At 47.2% G+C, this 13,722-nt stretch overlaps 1 protein-coding gene across 1 annotated transcript in view; it reads left to right on the top strand.

The window, feature by feature from the left end:
* The first annotated feature begins 11,801 nt into the window (after nucleotides 1-11,801).
* The window catches only part of cab39 (calcium binding protein 39), a 148,305-nt gene continuing 146,384 nt past the window's right edge, over nucleotides 11,802-13,722 (top strand). Inside the window, exon 1 of the mRNA XM_070883628.1 lies at nucleotides 11,802-12,056. The gene's annotated coding sequence lies outside the window, so the exon portion shown is untranslated. The remainder of the gene's footprint in view (nucleotides 12,057-13,722) is intronic.

Below are 13,722 nucleotides of genomic sequence, written 5' to 3' on the forward strand. Positions count from 1 at the left end.
ATACATTCAGGCGCCATTATCTTGTCGTTTCGTCTCCAAACGTTATCCTTCCCTTGCGCTGCGCCCTGCTTTGTCCACATACCTATTTCCTCCTCAGAAGTGTCCTGGTGTAGTTTCTCAATACTTATCTGTTCGTCTCGGGCCCCAGCGGCACTGACTTAATTTAATAATTTAAAATCATTATCAATGGAGAGTTTTTTTTTACCTCTTCAAATTCTTTTTTTTTTCCAATTAAACCAATATCTTTTTCACAGCTGATATCAACTGGTATTTAGTAAGTTATGTCTTTATCCATCGCAAACACCCCTTCTCCCCCATGCTGTCATATAATCGTGTACTACCCCGAATGCATATATACTGTCCGTATAGATATTAACAATCTTATTTTCCGATAATTCCAGTGCCCGGGTAAGGGCTACCAGTTCTGCCACTTGAGCTGACGACCCCCCCATTAATTCGCCCTGATTCAACTGTCTCTAGATCCTGGTTAACTACGGCCCATCCGGTATGAGGTAGTCCCTCTACGTATTTTCGTGAGCCGTCCACAAACAAGGTTTGTTCTGCGGTTTGAAGGGGGCATCTTTTATTCTATCCTCTTCTATATCCTCACATACCTCTTTGCAAAAGTGGGGTTCCCCTTCACCCATCATACCTTCTGCGGGGTTGTTTCCTACATCCCTAATTATGGTTACCGCTTTGCTGGGTGGTAAGAGGGCTGCTTCCCACTTTGCCCGTCTCATATTAGATACGGTTCTCAGTTTTCCTGTGTTTAACATTTCTACCAATGTGTGTTTAGTGTGGAGAATGATGTTTCCAGTCATCACCACAGGCTCGCTTAATTTTTACCGCCCAAGCTGCGCAATGTAACGCGGCTATACATCTGGATGACCCAGTCACCACCGGGCTTTCGGTGGTAGAGTAATAGGCTATAGGTCTCCTTTTATCCCCGTGATCTTGGGTGACCACAGCCATATAGAACCCACCTTCATTGTTACAGTGGATGTGGAAATCCTTACCCATGTCAGGCAGTCCCAATCCAGGTGCGGAGACTAGTTCTGACTTGAGTTTACTATACGCCTGTTCTAGTTCAGGGCCCCACTCTATAAGGTAAGGATTGTGAAGGGGCTGGCCACTATCGGGTGTATTTTGGGGGTGACCTTGTTCAGGGCAGTGTAGTCGATAGTGAGTCTATAAATCCCATCTGGTTTCCCTACTGGCCATGTTGGGGAGTTAGTGGTGCAGTTTCCCCTTGCCGCAATCAATCAGGGCGTTAAATACCCTCATTACATCATTCCCCAATATTGTTCCCTCACGATTCTTGCATACGTAAAATCTCATGGGTATATATAAGTTATCAATTTCCACCAATTGGGTGGTGCTCAGGTAGGCCAGTGTGGGCCGTCCATCTATTCCGTTTATCAAAACCTTCTTGTCGGTGACGGGAAGGGGCATATTGGTAATGGATATTGAGGCTCCCGTGTCCACTAGCATTTCACACTGTCGGCCCCCTACTAGTGCAGACACATATATCCTTCCCTCCTTTTTACTTTGTACAGGGGCCGCCGGACATCGCCGGGTGGCTTTGTACGCCTGCCACTTCTGGTATTCCTGTTCTGACAGGGTCCTTGCCTTATTAGGATAGCCATTTTTACCATAGCATGTCGCTTCCAGGTGCCCTTTCTTACCGCAATATGTACATTGCTTTTCACTGCCTTTCCCTTTGCATTCCCTGGCAAAATGGCCCGGTTTTCCACAATTATGGCAAGTCCCCCTTTTCTGCCCTCCTCCTGTTCCCATGGCAGAGACCTTTTCCTGCTTTATCTTTTTTCTTTTCTAAACTGCTAAAGCTTACTGTTTTAGCCTTTTTCAAAAATCCCTTTTACACCTTCACAGATAGCTCACCACTCGCTCAGGAGTTTGACCTGATCCCTGAAGGTATTTCTAAATTTAAAACTCTTTTTTCTTTACTGAGCTAGAAGCTTTCGTGTCAAGGTTTTACACAAAGGAAAATGGGAGCGTTTTAAAAGGCATTCTTTATCTCATTCCTGGACTAAATTTATGTCTTTCAACCCAATTGCATGTTTTCTTTCGACAAGTAAGTGAGCGTGTCAAATTCTTTTTTTTTTTACTACCGGGACCATGTACTTTTATCTTTTACTCAACAAACCTATCCTTTGTGCATTTCCTAGCTCCGTAACTTATCATCCGAATATATCCACACCTTCGTTTCTAACTTAAAATGTAATACCATAAGGTTCACAGTTTCTTAAACTTCCCACATACAGGACAACACTACGAAGGGCTAAAAAAACATTTCACTCTGTTTGGAAAGAGTGGGTGGAGCTAAAACAGGCAGGCAACTCCACACCTTCCCAAGCAGGCTTTCATTCATTCCACAGTCAAAATCACTCGAGCACTCTCTTCATTCAAAATAGACACTCACAAAAGTCTCTCTTCATTCAACAAAGCTTATGTCTGGATCCATATGTCACTTAAGATAGTCACTATCAGCTTTTTTATGGCATTACGTAATTATGCAAGTTACAATTAATGATAGGAATTAATTAATGACCTGGGCAGCCTGCATTTTACATTCCCTTCCTTACCTTCCATGTTCGCCAGTCTCGGACGTTTCCCTTTGTTTCTGTAATACTCACTGCCACGACTACTCTGTGGAGACCATTTGTCTTCGCACAAAGCTAGCGCGTTTCCTTACCACCGGAGTTTTCGGCTCTAGGTTGGATCGATCAGTTCCCTTCTGCACCGACCTTATTTACTAAAGGGACAACTCAAACTGGTTAGTCAGCCTCTTCCCGCTATCTGTTTACTTGTATCTTATACACTATCCCGTCGTGCCCGTACACCTCTCTTTTCAGTCTCTAACACCAGATTCCAGATACTGTCTTAAATGATCACGTCTGATCAGACAGTATTCTGTCGTGACGCCATTTTGTTGTGGAAAAATATTTCTGAGACTGTATAATATATAAAGAGAGGTTTATTAAATCGGAGACAAAGCTTTGGGAGAAGTGTTAAAGACCCCTGTCTTTGAACCACTTCTCAAATTGGTATCTGCAGTAAAGTTCTTTTATCTTACAAATTACGTCACTTTACAACACATGCTTTAGCACTACAAAGCTTTGACTATCGAAGGCTAAGCTTTTGATATAACCCATCCTGCATTGTGACAGGGCAGTATAAACAAGTGCAGGCTTTTGACACCGGTATAAACAAACATACCCAGCACTTAACTCTCCAGTGTTCATTATCTCACTTTCCTATCTCCATTAACTCAAGGCCAGCATACCTTGAAGTCTAACTGTTTAAAGCATAATGCATCAGTATTGTCCCTTACAAAATTCATTTAAAGGGGAAAATAAAACAAATGTTTGGTCCCGTATACAATCAAGTATATGTCCAAAAATCCGCTCCAACACTGACCGACCCATCCGCCCTGAGCACCGGCACAATCGGGCTCGCCCAGTCACTGAATTCGACTGGCGAGATGATGCCTTCCCTCAGCAGGCGGTCCAATTCGCCTTCTATCTTTTCCCGCATCACGTACGGCACTGCTCTGGCCTTGTGGTGTACTGGCCTGACGTCCGGGTTTATGTGAATCACTACCTTGGCCCTCATGAAAGTGCCAATGCTGGATTGAAATAATGAGTCAAATTTGTCCAGGATCTGTGAGCATGATACTCGCTCCACAGAGGAAATTGCATTGATATCGCCCCATTTCCAGTTCATGACAGCAAGCCAACTCTTCCCCAGTAGTGCGGGACTGTCCCCCGGGACAACCCAGAGTGGCAACCTGTTCTCCGAATCTTTGTAGGTCATGACTACCGTGGCGCTGCCTAGCACCGGAATGATCTCCTTTGTGTATGTCCGTAGCTGTGCCTCCTGGCCTTGGACGTCCACAACTTTTCGAACTGTTTGATACCCATCAGGGACTGGCTGGCCCCCGTGTCTAGTTCCATTGATACTAGGATGCCATTGAGGAGCACTTTCATCGTTATCGGTGGCGTCCTGGTGTATGAACTGTATATGTGCTCCACATGAACTCGCTGAACTTCAGCTTCCAGCGATTTCCCCCAGCGTTCATTTCTTCAATTTCTGCAGGTATTTTGCTCATCTCTGCAAACTGTGGCTGTGTGTGTGCCTCCACGCCTCCAACATGAGCTGTTGTTGGAAACAAAAGGTCCCTTGCCAGTCGATCGTCCCTAACTGCCCCTGTGACTGTCCTTGAGTGCGCCATTAACAGGTGTTGATGGCCCCATTACTGGCTGCATTCTCCCTTGCAATGGCATGAATCGCCGTTCAGCTTGCCATTGTCTCTGTCGAACTCTCCCTCTAGGTTCGACTACATGTTGGGGCATGCCCGATTGCCCTTGTCTGCCTGGAGAATTGTGTGCTGCTTTCACAATGTTGAATCTCTGTCCCAACCATTCCTTAACACAGCACCTCTCATCTGTTCTGCTAGTGGCCATGCTTGCGTGGTTTAAATCCCAGTTTCTTGTCGCCATTGATACGTCCTTACTATACAGTATAAATGCACACGAGGCCCATGCTTGAGAGAAGGTCAGTCTGTGACCTGTCCTTTATTCCTTAGCACTCAAGTGATGGAAGTGGGTGGAGCTTCCCCTTTTATACCTGAAGGTCCAGATTAGGAGTGTCTCCACAAGTTCACCACCTAGTGGTCATTGTTCTCACAGTGTACAACTTAGGTCAGATTATACATGGGTTACAATGCTGGTTGAATACATGACAGCTGCCATCTTAGCTCTGAGTTTCAGCATCTCCTCTGGTGTTCAAAGCATGAAAAAGACCATGGATAGAGGATTCCAAAGTGTTGTACCCTTTTCTTGCACAGACAAGTGGGAGTACTGAAGCTCAGCCCCATGATAGTGGTATTGGCACGATGGGAGAGGCACATGTTGTCCTCTCAGGACGATAGCAGGCCTGCTTCTCTGCCAAACTCAACTTGTGCCATATTGCTGCCAGACAGCCAGCTGGGCCAGACAATCCCGGCTGCCACCATCATCATCATCGTAGGCAGTCCCTCTGAATCGAGGAAGACTTGTTTCCACTCTTAACATGAGTTCTTAGGTGGCTATACAGTCCAATACGAGAACCACAGTCTCTGTCACAGGTGGGACAGATAGTCGTTGAGGGAAGGGGTGGGTGGGACTGGTTTGCCGCATGCTCTTTCTGCTGCCTGCGCTTGATTTCTGCATGCTCTCAGCGGCAAGACTCGAGGTGCTCAGCCCCCTCCCAGATGCACTTCCTCCACTTAGGGCGGTCTTGGGCCAGGGACTACCAAGCGTCAGTGGGGATGTTACACTTTATCAGGGAGGCTTTGAGGGTGTCCTTGTAATGTTTCCGCTGCCCACCTTTGGCTCGTTTGCCGTGAAGGAGTTCAGACTAGAGCGCTTGCTTTGGGAGTCTTGTGTCTGGCATGCGAACAATGTGGCCTGCGCAGTGGAGCTGATCAAGTGCGGTCAGTGCTTCAATGCTGGTGATGTTGGCCTGGTCGAGGACACTAACGTTGGTGCATCTGTCCTCCCAGGGGATTTGTGGAATCTTGCGGAGACATCGTTGGTAGTATTTCTCCAGTGACTTGAGATGTCTACTGTATATCGTCCAGGTTTCTGAGCCATACAGGAGGGCGGATATTACTACAGCCCTGTACACCATGAGCTTGGTGACCATTTTGAGGGCCTGGTCTTCAAACACTCTTTTCCTCAGGCGGCCGAAGGCTGCACTGGCGCACTGGAGGCGGTGTTGGATCTTGTCGCCAATGCCTGCTCTTGTTGATCGCAGGCTCCCAAGATAAGGGAAGTGGTCCATGTTGTCCAGGGCCGTGCCGTGGATCTTGATGACTGGGGGGCAGTGCTGTGCAGCGAGGACAAGCTGGTGGAGGACCTTTGTCTTACGGTTGTTTAGAATAAGGCCGATGCTTTCGTATGCCTCAGGAAATACGTCGATTATGTCCTAGAGTTCAGCCTCTATGTGCCCAGATGTAGGCCTCGTCCGCGTACTGTAGCTCGATGACAGAGATTGTGGTGGTCTTGGACCTGGCCTGGAGATGGCGAAGGTTGAACAGGTTCCCACTGGTTCTGTAGTTTAGTTCCACTCCAACGGGGAGCTTGTCGACTGTGAGGTGGAGCATGGCAGTGAGGAAGATTGAGAAGAGTGTTGGGGCGATGACGCAGCCCTGCTTAACCCCGGTCCGGACGTGGATTGGGCATGTCTTGGATCCGTTTGTAAGGATCACAGCCTGTATGTCGTCATGGAGCAGGCGGAGGATGGTGATGTACTTTTGGGGACATCCGAAACGGAGGAGGATGCTCCATAGACCCTCGCGGTTGACAGTGTCAAAGACCTTTGTAAGGTCGAAGAAATTCATGTATGAGGGCAGGCGCTGTCACCAACATGCTGTAATCTGCAGCAGGGTCCTCTAAGACCAAATGTCCTTGAGGTCCTCCACCACAGCCATCCAACTCTTAGGCTGTTGTCACCTGGGAAGCTCCCTGTAGGAGCACCAGAAAAGACAAGCAAGCTTGGGAGACAGGGATTTGGACAATTTTATTTTTATTTGTCAAAATTCGCTGTAATTAACTGTGAAATGAACCATGAAGAACCTGTTGTCCAGCAGTTTCTTTGCATTGGTGTTGATGTTCATTCATCAACTGGGTATAAAGGGTGAATGTTGTGGTAGGAGGGAGTGTTGGTTCATTGAGGGGGAGGGATGTTTGAATGGAACTGTTCATTAATAATATTCTGTCATTGAGGTCTGGCAGCTGGCAGCATTGCTGCCCCTTGCTCTTCCTTTTCGTTCTCAGCTTCCTGAATATCCTCTTCATCATGCTCTTTCACCTCTCCCTCATGACATGGACAATACAGAAGACCACGGTGATTCTACAGATCCTTCTGGGCTGTAGTGAAGGATCTCTTTAGACTGGTCCAGGCAGCAAAAGCTCTGTTTGAACAAATCATTACCATTCTAAATCAGACCTCTGGTTGAGGCATGGCTTTTATTGTAGCGTCTGTGCTCTGGTTCCTGATAAGAGTCATGAGCCAGATGGTCATTGGATACCACTTGTCCCCAAGCAGTCAGCCTGACATCTGATGTGTTTGGGTGGAACAGAGGGGGGGATTAAGGACTGGTGCAGGAGATGACTACTGCCAGGAAATCGGGCACAGACCTGCATGATCCATTGCTTGTGGTCACACACCAACTACACATTTAGAGAGAGGAACCCCTTTATCTCAATGGATACACCATGGTTTTCATACAGAGCTTGCAATCTATGTGAAATTAATGATTCCCTAGACCTGTGGAAGCCAGCAATTCGGGCATAGCTCAGCGCTCTCTGCTGTTGCTTGACTGCCGCCATAGGAAAGGTGATAAAATGGTTCCGCTTGACGAATCTGTGACTTGTTTATTGCAGCAGTGAACTGCAGAGTTACTTGTGTTACCAGCCTGGAATTACCCTGAAGCATAGAAATTCAGAGCCACAGTGACCTTTACAGCCTAAGGCAGTGCTCTGTGTGCTCGGCTACAATTGTTGCTGCAACAGCCGACATCCCTCAGCAAGTCAAGATCTTAAATACTGCAGATGCTGGAAATCTGAAATTTAAAAACAGAAAATGCTGGGAATACTCAGCAGGTCAGGTAGCATCTGTGGAGAGAAACAGAGTTACCGTTTCAAGTTGATGAACTTTCATCTTATCATCATCATAGGTAGTCCCTCGAGATCGAGGAAGACTTGCTTCCACTCCAAAAATGAGTTATTTGATGGCTGAACAGTCCAATACGAGAGCCACAGACCCTGTTACAGGTGGGACAGACAATCGTCGAGGGAAGGAGTGGGTGGGCCTGGTTTGCCGCGCGCTCCTTCTGCCTGCGCCTGACCACTTCACGCTCTTTGCGTTGAGACTCGAAGAGCTCAACGCCCTCCCGGATGCACTTCCTCCACTTGGGGCGGTCTTCGGCCAGGATCTCCCAGGTATCAGTGGCGATGTCGCACTTTACTAGCGAGGCTTTGAGGGTGTCCTTGTAACGTTTCCGCTGCCCACCTTTGGCTCGTTTACCATGAAGGAGCTCCGCATAAAGCAATTGCTTAGGGAGTCTCATATCTGGCGAACTATGTGGCCTGCCCAGCGAAGCTGATCGAGTGTGGTCAGTGCTTCAATACTAGGAATGTTAGCCTGGGCGAGGACACTGATGTTGGTGCGCCTGTCCTCCCAGGGGATTTGCAGGATCTTGCGGCGACACCGTTGGTGATATCTCCAGTGACTTGAGGTGCCTTTTGTATATCGTCCATGCCTCAGATCCATACAGGAGGGTGGGTATTACTACAGCCCTGTAGTCCATGAGCTTGATGGTAGATTTGAGGGCATGGTCTTCGAACACTCTTTTCCTTACTCTTTTTATTCCAACCTCGAGACATCCTTGTCCTGCATCCCCACGGGCGACAAATTGATCCTCCTGGGTGTCTTTGCCAACCTTGGCATTAAAGACACAGCCCTCTGGGGAGGCGTGATTGGCAGAGAGGGAGTAGGGAAAGCCAACTCCAGTGGTACCCTACACCTGACAAAATGTCTAGAACATGAACTCCTCATCACCAACGCCCTGTTCCGACAAATACAAGGCATCGCGGTAAAACTCTCACTCCAAACACTGGCATCTGCTTGACTATGTCATCGTCCGAGCCAGGGATCGCAAGGATATGCGCATTAACGCGCCATGACAGGAGCTGACGACTGCTGGATGGACCATCGTCTAATCCGGTCCATCATCAATATTAACATAGCCCCCAAAGCAGAGGGGACAGCAGAAGCAGTGCCGCAAAAAAGTTAATGCCGGGGCATTTGGCGACCCAGCTAAGAGAGCCCTATACAGCCACGCCAATCTGGCGTGCCTTGATGACCCTGAGATACCTGTCATCTGAACACTTCCTGTTGACGGATATACCAGGATCTTCATACGGAGCATGCAATATATGTGCAATTAGTGATTCCCTGCAACTGTGAAAGCTAGTAATTCAGGCAAGGCTCAGATTTCTGAAGAACAGTCATCGACTTAAAACGTTAACTCTCTTTCTCTCTCTACAGATGCTGCCTGACTTGCTGAGTATTTCTAGCATTTTCTGTTTTTATCCCTCAGTAACTGCTTCCCTGGTGAAAGAAAGAAGACTTGGATTTATATAGCGCCTTTCATGACCAACTGACATCTCAAAGTGCTTTACAGCCAATTAAGTACCTTTAGTGTGCAGTCATTGTTGTAATAGAAACATAGAAACATAGAAAATAGGTGCAGGAGTAGGCCATTCGGCCCTTCGGGCCTGCACCGCCATTCAGTGAGTTCATGGCTGAACATGCAACTTCAGTACCCCATTCCTGCTTTCTCACCATACCCCTTGATCCCACTAATAGTAAGGACTACATCTAACTCCTTTTTGAATATATTTAGTGAATTGGCCCCCACAACTTTCCAGTGGTAGAGAATTCCACAGGTTCACCACTCTCTGGGTGAAGAGGTTTCTCCTCATCTCGGTCCTAAATGGCTTACCCCTTATCCTTAGACTGTGACCCCTGGTTCTGGACTTCCCCAACATTGGGAACATTCTTCCTGTATCTAACCTGTCTAAACCCGTCAGAATTTTAAACGTTTCTATGAGATCCCCTCTCTTTCTTCTGACCTCCAGTGAATACAAGCCCAGTTGATCCAGTCTCTCTTGATATGTCAGTCCCGCCATCCCGGAAATCAGTCTGGTGAACCTTCGCTGCACTCCTTCAATAGCAAGAATGTCCTTCCTCAAGTTAGGAGACCAAAACTGTACACAATACTCCAGGCGTGGCCTCACCAAGGCCCTGTACAACTGTAGTAACACCTCCCTGCCCCTGTACTCAAATCCCCTCGCTATGAAGGCCAACATGCCATTTGCTTTCTTAACCACCTGCTGTGCCTGTATGCCAACCTTCAATGACTGATGTACCATGACACCCAGATCTCGTTGCACCTCCCCTTTTCCGAATCTGTCACCATTCAGATAATAGTCTGTCTCTCTGTTTTTTCTCCCAAGGTGGATAACCTCACATTTATCCACATTATACTTCATCTGCTATGCATTTGCCCACTCACCTAACCTATCCAAGTCACTCTGCAGCCTCATAGCATCCTCCTCGCAGCTCACACTGCCACCCAACTTAGTGTCATCCGCAAATTTGGAGATACGACATTTAATCCCCTCGTCTAAATCATTAATGTACAATGTAAACAGCTGGGGCCCCAGCACAGAACCTTGCGGTACCCCACTAGTCACTGCCTACCATTCTGAAAAGTACCCATTTACTCCTACTCTTTGCTTCCTGTCTGCCAACCAGTTCTCAATCCATGTCAGCACACTACCCCCAATCCCATGTGCTTTAACTTTGCACATTAATCTCTTGTGTGGAACCTTGTCGAAAGCCTTCTGAAAGTCCAAATACACCACATCAGCTGGTTCTCCCTTGTCCACTCTACTGGAAACATCCTCAAAAAATTCCAGAAGATTTGTCAAGCATGATTTCCCTTGTAATGCTGCCTTTGTTACTGGTACATTTTGCATCCAACAGGATAAACAAACATGAAAAAGTGTTAAATTGCTGAGATTTGCAGACTTCCTGGTTGCCCCAACATCTCAATTTAAAACTCTCATCCCAATCTTTAAATCCCAACATGTGCCTCACTCCCACCTGCACCCCCTACAGAGACCTGTAGCTGCTGGCCCAAGAGGGCGCTGGAGGCCTTACAGCACCCGGGTCATCGGTAATACGATGACCAACCTCAGTTTCAGTGAAGAGCGATGTACCTAGCATCTTGGCTTTAGTGTCAGCTATGACTCAGTGAATCACCTTTGCCTCATAGTCAGAAGGCTGTGGGTTCAAGTCCCATTTCAGGGACTTGAGCAGAGAAATCTAGGCTGACACTCCAGTGCAGAGCTGAGGGAGTGCTGCATTGTCAAAGATGCCGTCTTTTGGATGAGATGTTAAACCAAGGCTCTGTCTGCTCTCTCAGGTGGACATGAAAGATTCCATGGCACTATTTCAAAGAAGAGCAGGGGAGTTATCCCCTGTGTCCTGGCCTCAATCAACATAACAAAAAAACAGATTATCTGGTCATTATATTGCCGTTTGAGGGAGCTTGCTGTGCGCAAATTGGCTGCTGCCTTGCCTACATTACAACTATTTTCGTTGAAATGTAAATCAAATGCCCCCTTTTGGCACTCGAACCCACAAATTAACATTTTAAACTTTAACGAAACCTTAAATCAAATTAAAATTGCCTACGTTGCAACAACACTGGCTACATTTCAAAAAGTACTTTACTGGCTGTAAAGTGCTTTTTGGACGTCCGGTGGTTGTGAAAGGCGAGTGTTTCTTGTTCTCACAAGTACTGTCAAGTTGTAAAGTCTGCAGATGACTGGAGTGCATTATTACCCCCGGCAACCAAATTTTAATTTGATTTTATATGTTTTAACGTTTAATTTGTTTTAATTGCCGGGTTTTTAGTGTTCCCCCTCCCCTTTTATAGGGGGCACTTGTAATAACTTATGCTTTTAAAGCCCCAAAAAACACACAAAAAAAAAGGCAATTGAAAAGTGTCTGGAGTGTCCCCCAGATCGGGGGGGGGGGGGGGGGGGGCACTTGATTTAACGTTTATTTTTGCTTCCCGAAAAGAGTTGTAAAGTGTGCAGAGTGCAGCTCACAACAAGCTCTGCCCCTCACTCCTGCTGCGGAAGTTGCCGACGTCATGACGCGGCGCGAGAAGACTTCACGCTGCAGGTTGTGGGGCCGCCCCGTGTGTGTGTGAGTGAGTAGAAGGAAGCGGCGCAGAGCAGCGAGCGAGCGAGTGAGAGAGAGAGCGCGAGCGGCGGGGGTGGGGGAGAGCCCGAGTAGCGAGTGAGCATCTCAGCGGGACACACCACAACCAACAGACCGCACGGAGAGCCAGCGAGCGAGAGTGGGAGGCCGACGCCGGCTGCGAGGCCCAGGGAACTTATCCAGAAACCGTGAGTCACCGGCTGTCCGTCCGTCCGCGCTGCAGCCAGCGAGCCAGCTAGGACGTCCCCCTGACCCGCACTCGCTCCGGGCCTGGGGTCACACCTGCGGCCTAGTCACCGCTGTGTACTAGCCGGGAGCTTGGCCCCAGTTTGGGGTTGTGTGTGTATGTGTTGGGGGAGCCGCGCTGCCCGACCTCCAGCGGCCGCCTCCCTGCGAGAAGTTTAAATGGGCGGCGGGTTGGGTTTTGAAGCCGCCGCGCGATTTATTCCATTGTTGATCTGCCGCTCTCGCATGTTTGCAGCGGCTTTAGCATTTAATGGAGGTAGGGAGGGTGAGGGGTTCTTGGGCCCGCTGTGAGGAGGAACCCCCGGGCCGGCAGCGAGGCTACTGCTCCTTCCTGTCTTTGCACCTGTCTGTCATTCTGCTGCTTCATTGTCGCGCAAACTGCAGCGCCGGCTGACATTCCTGCACTGTGTAATGCAGGGGGCCCCTCACAGCACACACAACAAAATCACAATCACTCAGCTCATACCAGAAGGCAGTGCAAACACCCAGATCTAATGCCCTCTCAAAATCACAGCAGCAAAAGGTATTTCCTTTTTTAAAAAAAACACAAAATAATTTAAAATCCTATTGCCAGCGCTCTTGCACTCTGCAGGTGCTTCCAGGGCGGTCAATATAACCTTAATGTTCAGATAGATGGATCCTCGACTGCAGTGTTCCTCCTTCCTCTCGGGTTACGAGTGACCTCAAGGGTGCTCAGTTTATGCTGTTTCACTTGCAGATGCACAATCTAATGGTGTCACATTCAGATGGGCCTGTTCAACCCCTCCCCAACATTTCCAATAAAGTTGCAAAGTTTTATTCAACGAAGGGCTACAATTTTATATTCGGATCTTGGTTATTGTCAATCTAGGGTACATTTATGTTTCAGTACAACTGGATTTGAGAGATCATAGATTAGCTGAAAAGAATGTTTGCAAGTACTCTGGCATAGACTCGATGGGTCGATGTCCTCCTGTGTGTTTCTATGACTTATATTTATAATATGTAGGCTTCTGAATTATTTCACTTCTGTTCTCTATGCATTATTGCTAATATGTCTATATCATGGTTATTTTTTTTCCTTCCTTTAAATGCTTTGATAGAAATGCAGGGCTTTTGATTTTATTAAGATTGTGAATTGATGATTTGTAATTCTGCCAAATACTATTTTGTTGAAATAGGACAAATTGTCCCTTCTGATTCAGCTAGATTTATGAAGATTAATACACACGCCAATGCTTTGTAGCCAGAAGTTATCTTTGTAAATTCAGTTAAGTAAAAATGGATTCATTTAAACCTTTTTTTGTCCTGTCTATTACTTGCAACTTTTGAGTTGGCAAGTGATTGTGGACATCTCTGGATTCTACCAGTACTCAATCTGCAGGAAGGTTTTGATGTTCGGTTTGAGCTGCAATTTGCATTTTTAGGAGATTCTGTTTCAATCTACACTGACTTGGTAGAATCATAGAATGGTTACAGCACAGAAGGAGGCCATTCGGCCTGTTGAGCCCATGCCAGCTCTGCAAGAGTTTTTGGTAAAAATTTCTCTGTGCACTCTGAATTGCACAATCTCTAGTAATATCATGAACCACCCAATACTAGTTTGTGTGCAGTGTGTGGGGGTAAATC

This window comes from Pristiophorus japonicus, chromosome 6 (genome assembly GCF_044704955.1).
Source record: "Pristiophorus japonicus isolate sPriJap1 chromosome 6, sPriJap1.hap1, whole genome shotgun sequence".
Classification (NCBI taxonomy): Eukaryota; Metazoa; Chordata; class Chondrichthyes; family Pristiophoridae; genus Pristiophorus; species Pristiophorus japonicus.